The sequence below is a fragment of the Camelus bactrianus genome, chromosome 35, assembly GCF_048773025.1.
Source record: "Camelus bactrianus isolate YW-2024 breed Bactrian camel chromosome 35, ASM4877302v1, whole genome shotgun sequence".
Lineage (NCBI taxonomy): Eukaryota > Metazoa > Chordata > Mammalia > Artiodactyla > Camelidae > Camelus > Camelus bactrianus.
In genome coordinates, this window is record NC_133573.1 from 14,965,104 (window position 1) to 14,987,235 (window position 22,132).

Here is a 22,132-nt window from a genome sequence, read left to right on the forward strand (position 1 = left end):
GTTCTCTTATGAAAAAGACAATATACACATGGACTATGCAAATTAATTTTTCAATTAATATATTGGGAATATTTTTTCCATATCAATTTTTATAACATTATTTTTAATGATTTTGGATTACTTTGTCTCCTGGATGCACTCTAACTTATTTGACCAATCCCCTATTGAAGAACACTTAGGTTAGGTCCAAGGTCTTTTGAGACTAAATCAGCTATGTCTCTCATTCTTTTTTTTCCAATCAGTCAATGCCCAAAGGGTATTCTCCACTTGACTCTGTCATAAATTAGCAAAGTATTACTATCCCTATTATGTTATATAGTATTACTGTCTTCCCCCACCCCCTGACTCTTCCCATGTCCCCAGTGCTTCTGGAGCTTTTGCTTTATGATATATTTAGCTGTAGTTTTTGTACTTTTCTTAGAGTACTTCTTACATTTCCTTTTTTAACCTGGCTCTTTCCTAAGGTCAGTGCTTCCCCTACATCCTTCTCAGGGAGAACTGTTTATAGTCAACATACCTTACGCATGTCAGGGTCAAGGGGTAGTAACTGGGATCATCATTGCTTCCATTTTTTGCTTTTTGATTATCATTCTCCCAGTCTCTCTTTAAACTATTGTTGCTCTGAAGATCTTGTCATCTGCTCTACCATCCTCAACCTCTCTATCTAAATAATCCATTTACACATTCACTCTGAATCACTGATGATGTTAACCCTTGATTTGGTCTTCTCCTTCAATTCAGCTGTTACCACCATCCCTGCTCATGTCAACATTATAGGAGTGAAAGCCAACCAACACTCTGACTTGGTTCTTTCATCTCTCAGGTCAAGACTTTCTCAGCAAGCCTTTCTCTTTATATCCTGGAACTTGTGGCCAATTAAAATAGCATCTCTTCTGAATTCAGTAGTTCAAATAACCCACTATTTCCTCATGCCTACATCTTACCCTAAGGCTTGTTTTTTCAACTATTCCCACTATCTCTGCCTATTGGTCTCAACAGATCATTAATTCAAACAATCACTGTTCTAAGAACTGAGAATAATGTGGTGAGCAAAACAGCTAAAATCTCTGTCCAGGTGGGACCATTAATGGCATACTTTCCTCCTAACCCTTTACCTCTTATTAAATTTGAATTTCATGGTCCATGAAATTCTTTTAACAATACTCTTAAAAACACATTCTCTGTCTTTTTGTCCCCTCCTCTAAATCTGGCAAAATCACAATACTGCAGAAATCCAAATGTCTACCTTTTCCGTGAATTATAATTGGGACACTTACTGTAAATAGGCCAAAATCAAAGAAACAAGAAAACAAACAAAAAGCAGGTGTAATATAGATTCCTATTCACTAAACTTAAGTGGGAGCTGAACATCTTCCGACAGAGCTACTGGATTTCTCTAATCAGCTCTCCTGTTGTCCTCATTTGCCCTTCTCACAATTTATCCTAAACAGATAGCCTTGCTTCCCACTTCAGAGAAAGGAGGTCATTAAAGAGAAATTGTCTTCACTTTGTCATGTCTACAAGTCTTTCAGCACCCATCATTTCCTCCTTTCATGTTGAAGGAAGTGATCCTTCTCTTAGACAAGGCTGATCACTCCATTTGTGCTTCATAGGAACCTTTCAGTATTGACTGTCCACTCTGGAATTTTCAATCTTTTCCTGTTTGCTAGATAACTAAGAGCCCTTAAGAAGTTCTTTCCTTTCCTTAATCAAACAATTTCTCTCTCTCTCTCTTTTTTTTTTCAATCTGGCTTTCATCTCCTACTACTTCACTAAAATTGAAATCACTACATTCACTAATGCCCCTCGTGATGCTAAATCCAATGGACATTTTGTAGTCCCTGTTTTATGTAATGTCTCTGCAGCATTCAATGTTTATTCAATGTTTATAAAGACTACTTCTTTATAAACTTTAAACTATTTTATTGAAGTAAAACATACATACAGAAAAGTACACTTATTTAAAGCATTTTATTTATTAATTCATCACATGATAGACACTGGGTTGTTTCTATCTTTTGGCTACTGTGAATAGTGCTGCTGTGAACAGTCATGTACACGTTTTTAGCAGAGACATATGTTTTCATTTCCTTCTGGTAGATACCTAGGGGTGGGATTATAAACTCTATGTCTAAACTTTCAAGGAACTGCCAGACTGTTTTCCAAAGTGGGTGTACCACTTCATGTCAGTATTTGGAGACTATTAAGCTTCTTCAGAGACGACTCTTCCAGCATTCTGTTTGGGAGGGAGACGTGGTCTACTTCTAGGACAGGGAAGGAGGCTGACCTTTCCATTTGTAGATTTGACTTCATCCCATTTTCAGTGCTACTTGACTCATCTCATCTTCCAAAGTATCTGATATTCCTGAGTCTTCTCTTCTCTACTGAATCTCTCCAGAGAATTCAATACCTGTCTTTTGCCAGGGACTAATATTCCACATTTGGTACTGCAGCAGCAGAATTGGGTTTTTCAATTCTTGCTTCAAATATCCCTCTCATACTATTTTCAGTTCTACCCCATATCACCACTCTATTTTCAGTTCTACCCCATATCACCACTCTTCATGGTTCACATTGTGTCTAATCCCCAAACCTTTACAAAGTTCTATGACATCAATCTCTTTTTGTTTGAATACCTTTCTCAGTGCTTTCTATGTGGTGGCTTTCTCTATCCTGTTTAATATTACTAATCCTTCATTCATTTTCCATTTTCCAAAAATGTATATAAATCTCTGGTATATCGATGAATCTTCTCCCATTTATTTTCGTGGATTTATACCTTTAAAAACATTCATTTACTCTCATTTTACTGGTGTCTCAGGAAATAGGAGAGATAAATGTAAGTGCTCAATTAATCATCCTAGCTAGGAAATACATTTGCAGAAAGGTTCTATAAATTTCTAGGTGTATTATTAGGAATTTCTGATTTTTTTCACTGCTATTATAAATGCATCCCACCCTCCTCCCCATATCTTTTAAATAGCTAATGCTGGTGTCGAGATTTATAGTAATTGAGTTTTTTACATTATCAAACTCTCTTAATTCCTTAAATTATTTTTTCAGTTGATTTTTATGGGTTTTACGGGTGGACAGTTATATTGAGTATAGATAATGATAAAGTTTATGTGTTTTCCCATATTTGCATTCTTTTTTCTTATATTATTGTACTGGCTAGAACTTCAAGGGCAATGCTAAAACTACAAGTTTTATAGGTACCTTTATATAATTCTGATGTAATAGAAATTATTCTACCTTTTTTTTTTACTAAGCATTTTCCATCTAGATATTCTTTATTATGATAAGAAGTATTTTCTCTTTTGGCTTACTAAAGTCAGGAATGAAAAATTAATTTTATCAAGTAACTTTTCAATATATACTAAGATGATAATATCCTTTTTCTTTTTTGATATATTGTTAAAAAATATTCTATTTTTGACTTTCAAAATAGTAACCACATTTAAATTCCTGGAATATATTCTACTTGGTTATATAGTATTATTCTTCACATTTATTCTTGAATTAGATTTTTATGATTATTTTAGGGTTTAAAAATCTGTATTTATAGGGGAAAAATCTATATTTATTTAAATTTGCTTATAGTCCTTCTTATGGTTCTTTACATCCCTATATATGATTCTTACTGCAGTGGGGGAAAAGGAATAGTACCAGTTCAAGAAAGAATGAATTTATAAAGGGGGCAGAAGGATACCAATTACCATACTGGGCTAGGAGTCCTAAAACAGCTCTTCTCAAGAATCCTAGAATAATTCCTCTCAAAAGTTCTCTACTTTTTAATTGCTAAAGCGAACTTAGGCTGGCATTTAGATTTCTGAAAAATAGAAGATACAGCATATTTTATAAGTGCTTCACAATCATTTCTCAAACATCAGCAAAAAGGTTAGTAAGAAAAAGGGGTGGTCTCAAACCTGCGTATAAGACCGTCGACTTCACAGGAGAACTATTCATAGAGATGCAGAGAAAGTCAGATATATGAAGGCACACGATTACCTTTCTATCTCTTGTTCTCCATTCAGCAGAGGTGTTGTCACAAAAAGATTCTGGCAACTCTAACTTAACATATTTCTTCTTGAAGTGCTTATAAGCCAAAGAGTGAATACTATGCAAAGTCAGTTGCACCTTGGAAGACAGTATAAACACTATTATTTCCTTTTATTTACTGGTGCTTAAAATTTTGGAGTAGTAGTGTTTCTTTTTCTAAAAATAGTTAATTAGTACCTTTTATGTAATTATGAACTCTGTCACAGTTAATTTCCTGTTGATGCTCTTCTTCCATCTTTCTTCAGTGGGGGCTTCTTGAGATTACCTCCTGAGTCTTAGCAACACAAACCTTGTAGACTTGGGGCTTTATATTTTCTGGCATGGCAAGTTATACTATATTCATTTTCTGCATTTCTTGCCCTGAAATCAGCCATTTCTCTAAGAAGCTCTAGTTCTTTTTTAGTGGAAAATGGAATTTAAAGACCGCAGTGCTGGTGCTGGGTGTCTTTATTGCTCTAAACCTTTTTTTTTTTTTTTTTTAATCTATTGACTCTTTATTGGCTTGTTCTTGAAACCATGCATCAAAGAAAAGTGTCATGCTTTCTTCCCTTAGTCTTACATTTGATTTGTGCTGAATTATAGACTTTTGATTAGGAATCCTTCAAAACACCACTTAAATTAAGGTCCTTTTTAGCAGTTCTGTGACATTCAGAAAGTATTGATTTACATGCTGTCTCACTGTTGTGCAGAATGCCTGCTGTATATATTACTGACTTTGGGAATTTCAGTTCTCCAGAGGAGAAGAATACAACATTATAATACAATTTTTTCCATTCTATTAGTTCCCACAATCTTTGCAAAACTTAAGAAAGTTCACAGTTAAAGTCAGTGTTTTTATCTTTAGAACACTTTAAAAAGCATCTGTAATAAGAAGGAACGGAATCTGGAAAGAACTGCAGATCGAGTTTTTTTAAACCAAATGTCAGTGTTCTTATTTGTAAAAAAAAAAAAATTCAAGCATTCAGATAAAAACATAGCAGGCAGAGAAGGAAAATGGAGCTGTATAGGAGCAGAGTTTTTGTATATTATTGAAGCTAAGTTGATATTAATTCAAACTTGATTCTTAGAAAGAATTAAAGTAAAAAAAAACAAAACTGAAAAAGAACAGAAAAGAAATGAGAAGAGAATCAATGTGGTACACTATAGTATTCAGCTTAATCACAAAAGAAGGTAATAATGGACAAATTGAGGAACATAAAGAAAATAAATAGCAAAATGGCAGAATTAAGTTCTCTTTAATCAGTAATTAATGAAATGTAAATGCATTGACCTCTCCAATTAAAAGGCAGACAGTGACAGAATGTGTTTAAAAAAAAAACACATGAATATACTGTCTTTAGGAGCTATTATAGATCCAAAGATAAATAGGTTGATGAGAAAAGATAGTCCATGTAAATAGAACCAAAAGAGAGGTGGGGTGGCCATGCTAATATCAGACAATAGATTTTAAGTCAAAAATTGTTACAAGAGACAAAAAGGCTCTTTATCATATTGATAAGTGAGTCAATCCATCAAGAAGATACAACAGTTATATATACATACACATCAAACAGCAGAGACTCAAAATATATGAAGCAAAAATTGTCAGAATTGGAGGGAGAAATAGTTTTACAATAATAGTTGGAGACTGCAGTTCCCTACTTTCAATAATAGAAAGAACAACTAGACAGAAGATCAAAGAAAGAAATACAACACTTGAGCAAAACCATTAAATGACTAGACCTAACAAACTTATATAGAACACTCTATCCAACAACAGTAGAATATACATTTTCTCAGTTGTACATTGAACAGTCTCCAAGATAGACAATATATTAGGCCACAGAACAAGTCGCAATGCATTTAATAAGATTGAAATAATTTAAAGTATATCCTCTGACCACAATGAAATGAAATTAGAAATCAGTACTGGAAGGAAAATTAGGAAGTTCACAAACATGGAAATTAAATAACACATTTTTAAACAACCAGTGGGTTAATAAAGAAGAAATTACAAGTGAAATTAGAAGATAGTTTGAGATAAATGAAAGCAAAAACATAAATACACAACATACCAAAACCTATGAGATGCAGTGAAAACAGTTCACACAAGGAAATTTATAGCTATAAATAGTTGCATTAAAAAAGAAAATTCCAAATCAGTAACCTATCTTTACACTTTAAGGAACTAGGAAAAGAAGAGCAAGCTAGCCAGAAAGCTAGCAGATGGAAAGAAATAATAAAGATTAGAGCAGAGACAAATGAAAGAGAATAGAGAAATAATAGACTCAGAAAAGTTGGTTCCTTGAAAATTTCATCAAAATTGACATTTTAGCTAGACTGACCAAGAATAACAGGGAGAACACACAAATAACTAAAATCAGATGTGAAATTGAAGATACTACTGCAAACTTTACAGAAATAAAGATAGACTATAAGAGAATATTATGAACAATTTTATGTCAATAAATTTGATGTTCTAGATGAAGTTGATAAATTCCTAGTAACACAGAAGCTACCAAAACTGACTCAAGAAGAAATAGGAAATTTAAACAGACCTTAAACAGGTAAAGAGATTGAATCCGTAACCAAAAATTTCTCAATAAATAAGAGCCCAGGACCAGATAGCTTCATTGGTGATTCTTCCAAACATAAAGAATTAGCACTAATCCTTCTCAAACTTGTCCCATCCCCCCCCCATCCCCCCCAAAAGAGGAGGGAACAATTCTTAACTCATTCATGAGGCTAACATTATAGATGAGTATCCCTTATGAATACAAATGTACAAATCCTCAACAAAATCCTAGCAAACCAAATCCTGCAGTGTATTAAGAGTACACTGTAGCTAATTATTAAGAGTACATTATTAGGAGTGCATCATGGCTATTAAGAGTACGGTGTACATTGTGGCTAATTACATTTTAGGTGCTAGCATCTACCTTCTTTTGTCTGATCTTTCTGCTGTTGCAGCTATAAATCGCTCCAAAACTTGGGGCCGACAACGGTGTGCTTGATATTTCCTGCCCTAAGAATGTTTCTTCCCATGCTTATTGAGCATCAGAGTAATGGATGGCATTGTATGCTTATATTCTCATCCCTTTTTTTTGTGCTTTGATGTTTTACAATTATAAAATACCTCTTTTACCAACTTTTCATTTTTATATCTACAGAAAAGTTGAATACCCTTCACCTGTATTCACCAGTTGTTAACATATTGCCGTGTTTGTTTTTCTTTCCCTTACTTATCTACACACACACACACACACACACACTTTTCAGAAGAACATGGCAGACATCATGACATTTTATCCCTGTATTCCCTAGGAACAAAGATATTCTTTTATGTAACTTTAGTGCCATTATCATACGTAAGAAATTTAATATTAATAAAATCAAATAGTCTATGTTAAAGTTCTTCCAATTGTCCCAATATTTTTTATAACAGATATATATTTTTCTTGATCTAAGAGCCAAGCAGAGATCATTTAATTTTTTCTTGCTAATCTCCTTTAATCTGGAACAGTTTCTCCAGGCCCTTTTAAAAATTTTGAAGAGTCCAAGTTAGTTATTCTGTAGATTGTCTCATTTATGGATATATGTGATTATTTCCCTATTATTAGATTCAAGTGAAACATTTTTGGCAATGGCATTATTATAGATGATATTCCTTCCCATTGCATTACATCAGGAGGCACATAGTTATGGTTTGTCTTCTTATTGGTGATGCTAACACTTGGTTAAGGTGGTGGGTAATCTATAGGATGATACATTGAGAGTCTAACAATTTACACTTTTACTCTTTTACTTGATGTTCGTTACCTGAATCAATGAATGTATTTTCTGTTACTGTCATGATTCTTTTTGATTCTCAAATTTTATCAAATTTGACTAGTCAGAACTCCTTTAGGTCCTCGTGACTTGCCTCATCAGTGTTTTGTAAATATCTCCTTGCACTTTATTACACACAATCCCAGGCTCATCTTGTACTTTTCCCCAACCCTGAACTCAGCTTTTCTTCCAATGATATCTATTTCCTTTTAGTAAAACATGGTATATTTAGAAATGAAGTTTATTGATACTAGAGAGTCATAACTTCTAGCTGTTTTCATTGGACAGATTTTGGAAACTATCCAGAGTTCATACTCATATTTTAGTGTTATTTTAAAAAATAAATATTGTCATATTTAAAACTGTATATACTCTGTAGAAGAAAACAAGAATACCACTTTTTTTAGATCTTTAAAAATAATCTAATAGTGGATAAATTAGTGTCTCTTGTGGTAAATAACTCAGCTTTTCTTTGAGTAAAGTCTATATGTTGATTTTTTAATCTCTGTTGTTATCTTATCTTATCTCTGTTGTTGATATAGTTTGGGGGCAGTGCCATGACAACATTGAGCCAAAAAAGTTGCCTATTACTGAAGAGGAGCAGATTTACCCTTGGGATACATGTGCAGCAGTTCATGATGTGAGGCTTTCATTATTACAGCGTTATTTTAAGGATGGAAGTAGCCTTCTGTATCAAATAGTATTTTTGTCTGCAAATTTGATGGTTATTTCCCTCCAGAGTTGTTTTTTTGTTTGTTTGTTTGTTTTTACTTTAAGTTAAATGTCTTTCTGACTTGGAATCTGTAAGTTTATTAGAAAAAAATTAATATGTGGATAGTAAAGAAATGGAAATCAGTAAACAAAAATTTGAGGTTTTAAGTGTTGTACCTTTGTTTTAAATGTTGTTTATTGTGAGATATACAAATTCAGTTCAATGGAATGATAAGTCTTAACTTTATAAAAGCTTTTAGATATGGCATGAATGTTTTATGAAGATTTTTGTCACCTTTTACTTTTCATGTAAAGATATACAAGAAAATCTCGTTGTGATGTTTTTTAAATGTAAAGCAGGGGCAGATTTAATTCATGGCTCCTATGGTTTCTCTTTGTGAACCTGGGAGATTTTTTCCTGGCTCTTTGCACGTAGGGACTCTAGCACTCAGGTGTCATAAGTCTTAGATCAACCTTGTTTATTTAGCAGCATTGTTAACGTCTTTGTAAAATTTTGATACCATTTTTTATATTTCCGGAGTGAATTATCAAATGGGAATTCCTTTTACCTGTTGTTGTTTGGCTCGCTGTGTTTTGAATTAAGTAAACATCTGATAATAACTTAAAATTCTTAAAATATTAAGTGAAACACTATTTTTAGTTGTCTATATGAGATTATTATCTTGGTAGATTTCCAAATATAATTATTTCTTGCCCACAATGCAATTAAGTGGAAGCAATTGGTAGGAGAGGTGGCAGACAGAATACTTAATTAGAATAAACAGTAACTGATCTCATGATGTTGAGAGTCAGAGTAGTTGTGGTTCAATGGTCTGGACTAAGGAGAAGGTTTCCAGTGGATTATGGAGGAGATGGTGGCTCTAGCTGGGGAGGTGTTGTGTAGAGTAGGAAGAGTTCCAGACCAGGAAAACTGGAATTTGGTTCTGATTCTGCCATCTCTTAGCATTGTGACCTTGGCCAAAACTCTAAGACTCAATTTCCTCATCTGTAAAATAGGGCTCATAATGGTCTTTCATGCAGTAACCCAACAGGTTAGAAATTTCTTGAGGTCACTTTACAGGTAATAAAGGCCAATATAAATGTAAAATGGTGTTTTTAATTTTCAAACTAGCCATCTAAGACAGGGCTCAAGTTAGGCCTTAGTAAGCAGTTTGAGTTAGGTAAGGACGACAGTGCTTGCTTCTATGTACTTTCCGAGGCTTTAAAATAAAATTGTCATTATTTGGAAAAAGAAATCTGTGTGTGTATGTACATGCATACGTATATGTATGTACACACAGACACACACTTTCACACATTTTCTTTATTTGAATTTTTTGCAGCATATTACATTATTAATAAGAGACTGAAAAATATCTTCATTTTGAAGAAAACAATGAAACTGTGCTAAGGTCTGCTTTTGCTGAAATTTACTACCTTCTCATTTAGATTTTAGTTTCTTGATGTAATCCTGGTTTTAATTTCATCATTTTGAATCACTTAGAGTACATGAGTAAAGGTGAATCCTAAAGCCAAATAGAAAATAAAAATAACTTATTCAATTGAAATATAACTCAGACCTAAGAGCAAAATAATTTTGAAGGAAATGGAGATCTAATAAAGGAGAGAAAAAGTAAGATATCTCTTGCAGTCGGAATAGTGGTTTATTTCTAGGAAAAAGATCTTTTTTTGTAAAAAACTCTAAACTGATACCTGAACTGGACTGAATCTCTGTTTTGTTTCTGTTAGTGATTTGAGATTTTACTTCTACATTAATGCCTTTGTGTACTTTCATAATGGTTATTTTATTTATAAATGGTGTGCTCCCTGGACTGTATACCTCTGGAGGTTTAGGGCCACGTCTTCTATTGGTTTTGTAGGGCCCCCTTAGAGGCCATCGCTTGCTGTGTGTATTGTAGATGTTTACTGGATTTCAGTTCTGTAGCCAGATAGACTGTATAGAGTAGAATAGTTACTATCAGTGGACACTGATACTGATTATAGAATGAAGCTGTGTACATTCTACTCTCTATCAAATGGGTGCATTTTATAGACTTGACATGTAGAATTTGTCATATAAGATAGTACATTTACTAGTAGAACTGGAAGTATTCTATATGAGGGAGATGACACAGTAGGGAGGAAACCTGAGCTTTGGAGTCAGATAGACTTGGGGTTGAACTTTGTTCTATCACTTATAACTGAGTGATCCTGGTCAACTCTTTATTCCCTTATCCCTAAAGGGATAAGACCACTTACTTTATGAGGTTTTAATAAATATTGAGGCGGTGACAATTCAATGTTAAACACTTAGCATTAGTGGTGGGCACATGGTTGAAGTCTTCCTAAAATATAGGTCTTATATTAGTAAGTGATTTCCTGCTTTTTTTGAATCTAGCAGATTAAAATAAGACATCTAATAGTTACACAGACAAATGACATACGATTTTCAGTTTTAAAAGCTAATTGCTTTTATTAAAAAGAAAGATTAATTACATTTTTGTAATACATTGCCTAAGAGAGCAGCTTGTTTATTAGCTGACTACCAACCATTCTAAAATGATCGTAATACCAACATCTGCTCCAAAACATGAAAGAGAGATGATCAGGCCTCCTGCTGTTTTTCTGATTTGTAATAGAAGAAGCTAGCTCACCTGCTGCGAGTATTTGATTTGTGCTGTTGCACATCTTTGAATTGACTGGGAAGGCATTTTACACTGTGTAATATTTTTAGCTTTAAAATGTTCATGAAGAGTCTTGATCTAATACTGGAACTTTGTTTACTATTTGTTTAAAGATTATTTGGTCATCTTACATTATAATGTATACATTTCTTTCCAACACAGAAATAAAATTTAAAAGTTTACTCAGTTTTGATGGCTCTCAAATCTTTCATCATATGCTGTCACTCATGTTCGACCTTGTGCCTAATATTGCCTGAACTCAAATTCAGGCTCAAATGCTGTTTGACAGAGGCCAAATGAAAATTCAAAGAAAATTACTCTAGGAGGAAAAGTCTTAGCCTGTTTATAGGTTGAAAGGAAGGGATTAGCAGAGAAGGAGAAGTTGAAAATATAAGAGAAAGAGAAGATGAAAGCAATAAACTTTTAAGTTCAAAGTTCACATTAGTATAACAATATGAAATCATTTGGAGGTTTGTGTGAATTTGTTTAGATGTGTTTAGATTTCTTTAAAATTAATTGTATTTTATCTTTTTTTTTTTCTTTTAAGAGTTCTTGTCTCTTGGCATTATCAACTGGCTCGGAAGGAGGTGTTTATGTACAAACCTGTGGCCACACATTACATACAGATTGTCATAAATCTTACATGGGATCATTACGGGTAAGTTGATTGAAATATTTTAAAGGTGTATGTGTCTTTCCAGGTATTAAATATTTTGACAGCGTATACATCCTAATTCATCTTGGGTGATTTTGATTGCCACTTGAACTATTGAGCATCACAGTTCCTTGACCTCTTCAACTTTAGGGATTTCATTTTTTTACTTCACACTAGCAACTGACTTCCACGGCTGTAATTTTAGACTTTGCTACTCTAGCTCTGAAAAATTAAGCTTTAAAATTCTACCATCTTATTTTATTGTATGATTATTCTTTAAGTCTCTTATTTTTACTCTTATTAAAGTGTTACTGTGTTTTGCTTCTGACCTCAAGATCTCTAGTCTTTTAGCCCACTGCATTTTCCTAGTATGTTAGCTCTTTTCTAGTCTCATTTTCTTGTACGGTGCCCATTCTGCTCTCAATGCCAGTCATTTAATCCACCTCCTTTTATTTCAGACCTAGCAAGTTACCTGTCTTTGGTCCGTTTCTTCTCTAGTCTCCTCAGCAGCTATTTCAAACCCTTGCCTCCTGTATCTCAGACTATTTGCCTAAACCCTGAGGTACCTTTGTTCTTATCAGATTCTGTCTTTTCCTAACACCAAGAAAACAATGTCTGTCTGTTACATACTATCTTAGCTTCCTATATTGCTTTTCTCTTCCCCAATAAATGACTCTACATTCTAACCAGTCCTTTCTTTTCTACTTTTGAGGTAATATTCCTTCTTCTGTTCAAGAATAATTTTTCTTTTTATGCTCTAGTTTTCTCCCCATCACCTCAGGGGCCTTGATCTATCAGTAAGTAACATCTTTTTCTTCTGTGTCTTCAGTTTTTCTGTCCATTCTGTCCCTTCATTTCAATTCATAATGATACTCATCTCTGGCATTCAAAATTTCTTCCCTTGATCTTGCATTCCCGTGTAGCTGCAGTCTTTCTCTTTCTTTCAGCTCAACTCTTTAACAGCATGGCCTACTCTATTCCAGATTCCTAACTCAGAAGCAGAGGATTTTTCTTTTTCTCTTCCTATTCCTTATCTCTCACGTTCAGTCTCTTACCAAATTCTGTTGACTCTGTTTTCCTAAATCTCACTTAACTACATTCTGCCCTCATTTATTCCCACTTCTGCCTTTTTGTGTATGCATTCATCTTTCATCTTGATTATTGCAACTGCTTTCTTTTCAGTTTCCTTATTCCAAGTCTAATGTATTCATTACATTGATCTTTCTAAAATGTAAACCTGATATGTTGTTGGCTTAGAATTCTTTACTGATTTCTTCCTGATGGGATGAAGTTCACTCTTATCTGAATGGCATTCAAGGCACTCCGTGATCTGGGCTTGCCTGTTACTTTAGCTTTATCTTCCAACAATTCAGCATTAATAAACTAATTAATAGTTCCTTAAGCACATTATGCATTTTTCATACCTCTGTATTCAATTGTTCACCCAATGAATATTTGTTCAGTGCCTACAGTGTTCCACGTACTGTGGTAGACATTGGGTATACAACAGTGAATAAGACACAGCTCCTTCCATCAAGGAATTTAATATGCATTGTGTGAGACAGAAATAAACAGTTGCTGTATATTTGCTAAGTGTTATGAGGTACACACAAGCTCTTATTGGAGCATCTGCCAAGTGCCAGAACATTTGATAAAATAAGGTGCTTGAGTGATAAGAAAAAAGAGTGGAGAAGTAATTGGGGGCTATATTGTAAAGGGTCTTGTGGCCCATGTAAGGAATTTAGACTTTAGACAGATTCCTTACAGAGAGACTTAAAGCCTCTTAAGCAGAGAGATGACATAGTCAGAAAGGTCATTGTGGCAGTTGTGTAGATTTCAGGGGATTGTTGTGGGATTGCAGGAGAGTAAGAAAGAATATGGTGATAGTATATATTATTTAGAAAGTAAGAGATAATGGTGGCTTGGGCTTTAGTCATGACAGTGGAGATGGAGAAGAGGTTAGAGATTTGAAATATATTTAGAGAAAGATTTCTGGGCTTCGTGAGAGATTGCATGTGAAACCTAAGAGAGAATGGAATTAAGAGGTGGTGGAGACCATTGAAAGGTTTTAATCACATTAGGTAGATCATACTGGTGGTGTTTTTTTGGGAGACTAGTTAGGAGATATTAGCAAAGGGAGGAGAGGAAAGAAAGTGAATGGAAGGACTGATGGAATTTATTGATTAGATATTGGCATGGGAGAGGGCAGGAAGCTGAAGGAGCTATGGTGACTCTCTTCTTTCTGAAGTAGGAGGTGTAGCTTTATGTTCCTAGAGTAAAAGGGGCAAAGCTGGTTTAGGTGAAGTGAGGAGGTGGTTTGGAAAAACAGCTTTGGTATTGGGTGAGAGAGTGCTTCATAGGATGTTGGAGAAAGATTTAATGAACACTGCATTAAAGAGTTGGGAAACCTAAGTTCATCCTGACAGTGTCATTAACTACCTTTGTAACCAACCACAGGCAAATAAAATATTTTTTTTATTCTTTATCTCCTTTTTTCTCATTATTTTTGTCTTGTTAGTAGTAACAATCTTGCTGTAGTATTTATATATGTATATTAGTACATTAAAAACATATTTTGAGATAAAGGATTAGGTTAGTGGCAAAATAAGAGAGAGGCTGGGAAAAAGAGTAATGCAGTGGTTAGGACTACACAATAGCAGTGGCCTGAAAAAGCAGAATAGAAGTGGGTGGTGGCAGGCAAAAGGAAGGAATGAATGTAGCAGCCTGGGTTCGTCTTAAGTCCTGGTTAGGTAGCATGTGTTGCAGTCTCTCACGAGAAAGAGTTTCCTCCTAAGCATTTGTGATTTATGTGTCTCTGTTTCAGAAATTCTGTTTTTTCCTCCTTTTCCTATCAGAAACATCTGAAGAAAGGGTGTTAAATTACTTCCCCTCCTTTCACCCTTATACCTGAGTACGCTAACTAAATATTTCCCCTATCCATTAAACCTACACAAACCTACTGCGTCAAGTCCAGTCAGCTGTGTTTAGCAGTTAGACACCTTAGAAAACACATTACATTTTCTAGGCTTAAGTACTCTCAAAAGCTGTCTGTCCTAAATCAAGTAACATGAGCACTGGGAGAATATTTTTAGTAGTCACTTGTAGATGATGAAAACAGGGGCACAGGGTAAGAGTAAGGTGATTCACTTTAATATGACCTGCATTTTGAGTTATTCTTTATCTTTGATCCACATTTCAGATTGATTGCATCATTATTTGAATGTTTCATATTGAGGGAAGGGTAGGATACTTAAGAAGTTCATTGATGATGGCAAGTGTTGCATAATTGCCATGATGTAAGAATTTGATAAGCTTCAACAGTTAAATGATTTTATGTTTTTATGACATATATTGGAGGTCTTTTTATATGATTCATTTATTTACTATAAAATGTAGTGGTGTAAATTTTGTTTTCTGTAAAGGTATGCATCATACATCTGTAAGTTTATTTCATCTTTCAGAATGATCTGGTTCTTCAGGGCTTCTCAGTGGACAGAGGAGAATTCACGTGTCCTCTCTGTAGGCAGTTTGCTAACAGTGTTCTTCCTTGTTATCCCGGAAGCAATGTGGAAAACAACCTTTGGCAACGTCCTAGTAGCAAAAGCATACAAGATCTCATAAAGAAAGTGGATGAGCTGCAGGGACGGCTGGGAGCTTTCCCAGTAAGCATCAGTGTAAGGCAGAAATATCTTGGTTAACTCACCTCTGCTTTTTAGCTGTCATTTTGTTCCAAATTTTTCTGGACCTTTATACGTTTAGTAGAAATTGCTTTTAGAGGTTTTCCTCTTCTGTTTGTGGTTATTAAAAACAAAAGTGAGAGTAAGAGAAACAAATTATTACTAAAGGCTATTTTTTTTAGTCTAAATTGTTGGACTTTTAATATACAACTTCCAGATCATGAAATCCTATAAGCTTAGATATGGTTATGTTGAAATATTTAAAAGCAAAGCCAAACATTATATATATGTATCTTGCAATGTAAATATATTAAATAGTCTAGTCATTTAAACATATATCCATTAGGAATATTAGAATTAAGATGATGTATTTACACACATGTGTAATTAGATTTACACACACATTTGTGTGTGTGTGTATTAGAGAAATAAAATATTGTATTGTATATATGATCTAACCATTCACCATATGTCAGTCTGTTTAACTGTGAGATTCACTATATATGAACCCATTTTTTATCCCATCCAGTAGGATTTATTTATTTGATTTAAATTGCTAAATATTTCACCTTCATTATAGATTTATGATATGGTCCCTGAGAGAAGTGACAGCTACGCCCAGTATATGCAGTAAATTTATAAAAACTATGAATATCTGACTTTTGAAACAGAAATTCATAGTTTATTGCTTCTTAGAAAGATTTATCTCCTTTTCTTAACTGAAAACTACTTTTAGAATCTATGTGATTTTTTTCTGTTGCAAATACAAATTTTTATGTGCTTAAATATGCTTAACATAAGAGACATCCATATTAGTATTGAAAAATGAGCATAAATGAAATTTTTTTATAAGCATGGAAACTGTTCTAAAATAGTGTAAGGACATTTGTTTAGAATATAGTTCATGTGGTTAATTCATGGTTGGATCACAATACAAAATTAGGATAAAACATACTTAAAAATAAGAGAAAATGTCTCTTGATATGTTTTATCTTTGTGCACTAAATAGATTTATAGTGGATAGCTAATGTACATCTGTTTTGACTTTTAAACTTTAATTTCCTAGTGTGTTCATATGATAAAAAAGTAGTGTTTGACTAATACTTGAGAAAATAAATATACATAAACTTTATATGTATGTCTGCATTTTTTTTTACAGTCAGAAACCAACTTAAGTAAAGAAATGGAATCCATAATGAAAGATATCAAAAATACCACTCAGAGGAAATATAGAGACTATAGCAAGACTCCAGGATCTCCAGATAATGATTTTCTCTTTATGTATTCTGTTGCTAGATAGATATATAGTATATACTTTTATATTTACTTATTAATAATAGTTGATTTTATTGTTTTATTTATTGTCGTTCATGCTTATTTGAAGAAAGATTGCATTTTTTAATGTTGGTTGAAATTATTAACATTATGGGACAGGAATCTTTCCCAAAGCATGTGAGTATGATATATGAAGGGTCTTGTTAAGAAATCACTGTTCAAGTCCTGTCAAAAAGTGATTAATACTGAGAACTAAAACACTGTAATATGTTAAATACTTTTAATTTATAAAAAGAAATAAGAGCAGTAAGAAGAACTTACCATGTTTTAAGCTACTGAAAGATTTGTTAATATCCTAGAAAACTATAAGTGGTTTAGAAAATCAGATTAAGAAGAGGAAGCAAGACAGAGATCAGGCATGTTTTAAGTCTGTCAGTAGCTAGCAGGGGCTCAAGAAAATGGAATAAATACTTCTCATCTGTCAGATTAGGTAGAATTAGCCCTATTGACTGAGTAGGTATTCAATACCTAAAAAATAGTTCCAAATGGAAATTTTGGAGAACTAAACTGAATGAAAATGAAGAACCATAAAAGAAAGGAAATAGAGGAATAGGGGAGAAGCAGGCACAATTAGAAACTTGTAAACACATTCTGCCAGATCTGATATTGTAGACCCTGGGTATATCTAGACGCATACTTTGTATTTTGTCCAAGTAGCATTGTAATAGGTAAGATTTAGAGAAATAAATGTGACTTGAAGTTGTGCAACAAATTAGTGGTACAGTAGGATAGAATTCAGATCTCTTGAGTTGAAGTCTAGTGTTCTTTCAATTACTATCCTCCTTTTTTTCTTCTTTGTTCAGCTTTTATAGGTTATATATACATGCAGTTCATCATGACTATCCTCTTTGCCCCATTCCTGGAGTAGAGGGTAACAAAAGAGTGAATGAACAATGTACTCTTTTGAACCCAGGGAAAATGGAGACAGACTTAGGGAAATTGCAACAAGCAAATTAGATGTCAAAATAAGGAAACATTAGTTTTTGGTCTAAGAATGCAAATGCTGGACATGGATTGATGTAAAAGGATCTAATAGATTAGGAAGTAACTTTCTAGTCTGCACATTCCTAGACTACTGTTACTTACCCAGAATGCTTTGGAGGAAGATATAACAATTAATTTAACATTTTGTCTCTGAAGAGCTACCAATTCTATACTTGCAAAAAAACATACTTTATGTGAAAACTCAATTGAGTGTAGTTTAATTTTGCCAAGTTTCAAGGTTTTATAAAACTTCTGTACAATATTGTGGTAATAATGTTGTAGAAAATTGGAATGGATATAGACCAACTCAGTTATGCTCTATGTATATGTATATATACACACATATACAGGGATATACACACACATATATCTATGTCACTTGTGTACTTATGCCTTTGATTTTATTAGGACTGACCTCACAAGGAAATCCCAGTTGAATGGGAATAATCTGTACGTGGAATTTTGCTGTAGTATGATAAATAATTTGATTGAAATTTAGTAGAAATTTTGGAAGTTCCTGTTTCTTGGTGTAAATATATAAATAACTTAGAGTATATGTATATTTAATTTTTAATAGCAATATTTATAGAAAGCTTATGTGAAAATGGGAGACTTTTTGAATCAACATATTTTGACTTTTCTCTTTTTATACATAAGCAGGGACAGATGTCAAATGTTATTTGCTAAGGGTATATGTAAAGAAATGGAGAAAATATGCTTTCCCATTCTCCCACCCTTCTCTGATCCCTAATGATAAACTCTAAAGCAACAAGATAATGAGTCCAAAAGTGAAACTGTATAACCCTTAAAAACCTTGCTATCCTTTGGTTAAAATTACCCAGGCCATTGCAAAGTTCTCACAGTGAGACTGCTTGCCTTCTCTAAACTTTACTTAATCATTACAAAGAAAACACACAAAAACCAAATTGACTCGATAATTAGTAAAAACATGAATTGAAGGAAGAAAGTATGTTGTATTCTATTTGAATAAGATGTAATTTTTTCACAGAAGGAAACCAGGTCTTTATTAGTTATCTTATGCCTAATGTAGAACCTTACTTCATTAAATACTTATTATCACAGATTATGATTTTTTTTTCCTAAAAGGTAGGCATTGAAATATTTAGCAGTATTTAAAATGCTTAAATATTTAAGTAAAATATTTAGAAATAAGCTTAATTTGAATTATTTAACTTTTGAATTAAATGTTGTGATTCTTAAATGTATAATTCATTAAACCATACACATTTTATTTATATTTGACATTAGTAATTCAAATGGTACAACCCTAGTTTCCCAGAACTGAATTTCTCCCAGGTGAATAAGCAATTTTCTTTACTTTTTGGGGGGCTTAAAATTTTGATGTTTAGAAACAAAATATTTCTAGTGGGTAACTAGCGTATAAAGCTGTTTCCTTTAATTATTGTTTTAGAGCTTTTTTTTTGGTAGGACAACATGGATCTCTTTGTTTTTAATTTTATTTGCATGAGGAAGCCTTGGAGGACTTTCTGAGGGCAACAGAGAAAAATTATAGGAATTATAACTTTTTGTTGCATTAAAATTAATCAAAATTACTATATTCAAGTTTTAATGTATTTTCAGAAAACATTCTGTTGCAAATATCAGCTATTCAAATGGATTATGGAAAGTTAATATTGGGGAAGAAAGCTTTCTTCACTTCAAATACCAATCCATTATTTCTTTATTGAAACAGTAAATCACACCAATTTTAGTAATTAATTTTTCCAAAGAATTTGGACCCAAGTTGTATATAGCCTAGAGTTTTGGTAAGCAGCACTTGGCTTGTATATGGTGAGAAACATGGAAATGGAAAGAAGATGAAACATGAGTAACTGAGATGTAAATGGAGAGACAGCTTTAAGTCACAAATGTGTGAACTATGCAGTAGCGTGAATGTGCGTTGATTTATAAGTTAATTGCATTATAAGTTTAAACTTTATAAATTAATTATATTTGAAATAAAAAGAATGCTTGCTAAAATACCAAATTATGAATCCTTTTAAAACTAAAACACTCTTATATGAAACAAATAATCTCCCTTTGCTAACCTCCCCCTGCCTCCCCCCCCACCACAGCCCCTTAAAAAAATGTGTGGTTTTTTTTTTGGATTCACTGCTGAGTTTAAGGGAATAGAGTCAATGAAAGAAAGAATAGCAGAGACTAGAAAATCTTATCACTGGGTACCTATCGAAACAAAGAGGTGGTTAGTTCCTTGGAATTTTTTGAACACTTCACTGAGTACCATCAGGGATTGAGAGGCTGAAGTTCCTGCTCTTCAGGAATTTACAGTTTAGTTAGACAAAGCTAATATTTGTCAATCTGTATAAAACAGAATATAATTTGTTTTAAAATACATACCATATTGAGAAAGTGCTGTAGAACTTTAAAAGAGAAGGTGAGCAAATTGAAATATAAAGAGTGTGGAAGTGCTCTTTCCTGTTTCAAGAAAAGGGAGTTCTCCCGAACTCCTGGAGGAGTTCGAGCTTGAGCTCTAACCATGGTGTGGATGGAGGTATTTTTTTTCTCTGACAAACTGAGTAATTTTCTCAACTGGTAGGGTTAGGCTCAGGCCTCGAAGCCACATTATACCATTGTATGTTTGAGTGTCTCTCTGTGCATATTTATACACACATTTGTTTTTCAAATTATAGCTCTTAAAATAGAAGTTAGTGCTGAAGGAAGGGCAGAAGGGAAGCGAAGCAAAAGGGAGCATAGCTGGAGGCGTTTTTATATGGATGTACCTAGGTGGTCATCATGGTAGGCTTTAAGCAGTCTTTCTCATCTTTATTTCAAATGTAGAGATTTTCTTCTTTTTTCCTTCCAAACTAATTTGAATGTATTTGTGTTAGAAAATATCGAAAGTTGAGCCCACTTCTCTCCAAGAACAAAAAGGCTTAGAAAACTCTCCTCCCAATACATCTATTTTTTATATCATCCATTCACAAGGGCAGAAACAGAATATTGTGTTGTGATTTTCAACAGTGAGGGAAAGGTAGATATGGGGCACGTGACACATTCGTGTGTTCTCTTCTCTAGCAAGACTTAAAGGGCCGATTTTGATATAAATTAAATAAGGAAAAGCTGATAGCTAGGGCTTCTGACATATTGATTTTTAAAATCCTAGATACTATTACATGATACTAACCCTTTGGATAGGTGGTTTTGTTTTGTTTTGTTTTATAACTTAGGAGGAATGTTGTACAGAGCTCTTCCAACCATAATCTGAAATAATTAATTATATTTAGCAGTTTTCTTTTAAGTGTTCTTTAAAGTCAAATTTCTGGTAACATGTTTGTCATCCTTTAAATGATCTAATTCGACGATTGAATAAACAGAATTGTTCTTGTATGTTTATTTTAATGAATATTTTTGCAAATTATGCTGAAGTAAAAGTTGACATTCTGGTTCTGACATTCATTTGTAAGAATTAACCATGTTTCTGGCTAGCTCTTTTTTTTTTTAAACTTTAAAAAGTAATTTTATTAAACTCCTCAATTATTGTAATTAATAATGACTGATGACAATTTGCTAAGTTACAGTTTTCAACAAGTGGAAAACAGGCAGACTAGACAGAACAGGATCTCTTCCTATGTTGATCATCCATCCAGAGCCTGAGGTTGAAGTAGGAACAGTGCGTCAAGGCCTGAGTTAACCCAAACTTTTGCACCCACAGGTCACTCAAATAAAAAAGAAGCACCAACAGAAGTAAAGTTCACAATGAGCTTCTGGCTCTCAGACAAGCATCTGCCTGAACAGGTACGCCTTCCAGAGCACAGGGGCCCAAACCAGTCAAGACTTTGTCAAATTTTTGAGTTTTCTGGAGATCTGAAATATTTATTGTTTTATGATTTCAAGCAATTATTTAGTCAGAAAAAGTTTATTTGATCATAAAGTGTATTTGATCATAAAGTTTCCCTGCAAAAGCATTCCATTTTCTAGTAAAAATGAAGCCTAGCCACCTCAGGCAAAATTTTAAATGTAATTTTAAAACCCCAAGAGGCTCTAAAAAGCACGAACACTGAGAGTACAGTTTCCACATGGAAACTCACGAGGGAGAGAGGCCCTGGTCAGAAGGTGAAGCAGGGGAAGGGGAGGAGGCTGATGGGGTGCCCCGGGGCCTGGAGTGCAAGGGGCAGAAGGGCCTGCCCACTGCCCGAAGGCGGTAGTCAGAATAACGTCCCGGACAACCCTGCCACCAA